We start from the raw sequence: 2,838 nt of genomic DNA on the forward strand, positions 1-2,838 counted from the left end.
GGAACCGGTCCATCAAGATTCCTATCCTCGCTAGGAATTGAAGTTGTCTTCTTATTTTCAAGCTTCTTCTTCTTCGAACCTCCTTCTATCTCATCACCCTTTTCTTTCTCACCTCCCTTGTTTTTATTCACACTCTCCTCTCCTCCCTTCTTTTCCTCACTATCCCCTTCATTTGGCCCTTCATAGAAAGTTCATGACCTCAATGTGATCGCCTTGTAAGTATCGGGTTTTGGATTGTGAGATGGGTTAGGTTGTGGTTGTCCGGGTAGAGTGGATGGTGAATTGAAAGGAGTTATCTCGGCCAATTGAGCTAGTTGTGAATCAACCATCTTGTTGTAAACTCTTATCTCTTGCATTTGTTGCCCAAAATATTGCATTTGCGCATGCATGGCTTGGAGGAGTTGAGTTTGAGTTAGCTCCGCTTGAGGTGCTTGTTCTTGATGATTTCTTTGAGGTGCTTGGGTTTGATTGATGTATTGGTTGTTTCTCGGATAGCTTCCTCTTGGGTTTTGGGGTTGAGATGGAGGTGGATTTTGATATTGAGGGTTGGAGTTATAGGAAGGTTGAGCTTGTTGGTTCCATTGTTGAGGTTAAGGTACAAACCCGGGTGGTGGTTCTCTTCAAGATACTCCACCGCCGCTTCCTCTAAATCCTTCTTGCCTTGTGTTGTATGCCGCTACATGTTCGGGGCTTAAACATCCCCAATATGATGTATCATGGTTCGTTCCTCCACAATTTTGACAAGAGAAAGAGTTAACTTGAGAAGAGCTTGCTCCACCACTTGAAGTTGCATTCACACTCATGTTCAATTTGGAAAGCCCTTTTGTTAGTTGATCAATTTGATGTTGTTGATCAGTTTGATGTTGTAATTGATCAACTTTCTCCAATTCCTAAATGCCTCCTCTCTTTGGAGCGTTTCTTCTTCGGCCCCCCCAAGAGTAATTCTTTGCTACCTCTTCTATTATGGCTTCAACTTGATTTTGAGGGAACTTGATTAATTGACCACCCGCCCCCGCATCCAAATTGGCTCTTGACATGGGCTCCAATCTGTCGTAGAAAAACCCCATGAGCAACCCTTGATTGTACTCATGGTGGGGACATGCTCGTACCTACTCCTTGAATCTCTCCCATGCTTCACCAAGACTTTCATCGGCCTCTTGCTCAAATGATGCAATTTTCCTTCTCATTTTGGCAGTCTTCTCTTCGGAGATAAAGCGCTTTAAGAACGCCTTTACCACCTCCCTCCATGTTGTGAGAGTGTTAGGCTTTACGTGCTTTAGCCATTTCTTTGCTCGTCCGGTGAGAGATTGCCGGAAAAGGTGCATACGAGTGTAGTCTTGACTCACTTCATTGGTTTGCATCATTGCCCACAATTCAAGGAATCGGTCCAAATGTTCAATAGGGTCCTCACTTGCACTTCCGGAAAATTGCTCCGATTGGACAAATCGAATATATTGTGGATGGATTGAGAAGTTGGTTTCCGTGACAGACAAGGCAACAATCGTGTCGTTGAGCGACTACACCTAAATCAAATGAATTTATAACGCTCTACCGACCTAATACGTGTATAGGGTAAATAGAGGGGTCGAACCACAGGGAGAAATGCTTAAGCACTGCATTCATTACCTAGGGTCTAAGCTATCTCGGAACAAGAAGTGTGAATAACTAGAAGGTTAAACTAAGAACAAAATGGATTAAAATTAATATAGCTAGGCACCAAGTGAAATAGGTAGGTGAAGTTGACGCTTGATCATGCAATAACAAAGTAGCATATCAATGGTAAACTAAACATGCACGAATACCGAAGTAAAGGGGTCCAATCTAACCGTCTTCCGGGGTTAATTGGTTTCTCCTAACACAACCTCTATGTTTCCACATTAGAACCATATATTAGAAGGTGCAAACAAAGAATTATCGATATTAATGAATCTCAACTAAGTCAACTTCCGTTACTTGTTAGTAAAGACTCATCTTTAATCAACTAACAATGTGCACTTGCAAGAAAGACCAAAGAATATCAAGCATGCAAAGACTTTAATCACCATTAACATAACCCCAACATTATAAGCATGAACAATTAGTAACTACACCATCCCCACACCCTTGGCTAGGTGACTACTCACAAATCATATTGAAAACAATATAAATCATCAAATCAATAAGCATCAACATGATTAATAAGCAAAGAAGAAAAATCAAAGCAAATAAGCAAAAAAAAAAAAAAAAAACAAAGGTAAAGAGAAAGAGTAAGAGATTGCTCATTAATTGAAGATGAAGGTCTACAAAGGATTGAACAAAACTCCTTCTTCAAAATCCAAGTTCATCAATGAAGAAAACCACACTTTCTCTCTCTACCAATGAAGACTAATAGTGTTTCTCTCTCTAGATTAAGCTAAAATTTAGAAAAATTAAAACTAAGTTAATCTAATCCTCAAAACGTTCTAAGATGGGACTTATATAGTCCGTACAGAGCCAGCTAATAAAAGGAGAGGTCCGACCGAACAAATGGGAAGGTTCGGCCGGACTACAGGGTAGGTTCGGCCGGACTACAGGGTAGGTTCGGCCGATCCATGGGTAGGTTCGGTCGAACCTCCCTGATCCTGGTCTGGTCGAACTCCTGTGGTTCGGCCACTCCTGCAAAACTGCCAATTTTCATCTTGCCCCTGCCTCAACGTTCGGCCAAACCACTAGCAGGTTCGGCCACACCTTGGTTCGGCCACACCATCTGGAGGTTCGGCCGAACCTCTTCTGAATCATGCTTCCTATAGCTTCCCTTGAGCTTACCTTCCTCCTCTTGAAAATCCCGATGGTTCCTACAAAGCATAAGCATGAAAATCA

The 2,838-nt window shown here is 42.0% G+C and overlaps 1 non-coding gene across 1 annotated transcript; it reads left to right on the forward strand.

Annotated features, from left to right (window-relative positions):
• Positions 1–1,084: 1,084 nt before the first annotated feature.
• LOC145564408 (small nucleolar RNA R71) lies at positions 1,085–1,190 on the forward strand. The gene has a single exon (XR_014094821.1). It is a non-coding gene; the product is annotated as a small nucleolar RNA R71 (small nucleolar RNA).
• The last annotated feature ends 1,648 nt before the right edge of the window (positions 1,191–2,838 follow it).

This window comes from Chenopodium album, chromosome 1, assembly GCF_948465745.1.
Source record: "Chenopodium album chromosome 1, dcCheAlbu1.1, whole genome shotgun sequence".
In the NCBI taxonomy this organism is placed as follows: domain Eukaryota; kingdom Viridiplantae; phylum Streptophyta; class Magnoliopsida; order Caryophyllales; family Amaranthaceae; genus Chenopodium; species Chenopodium album.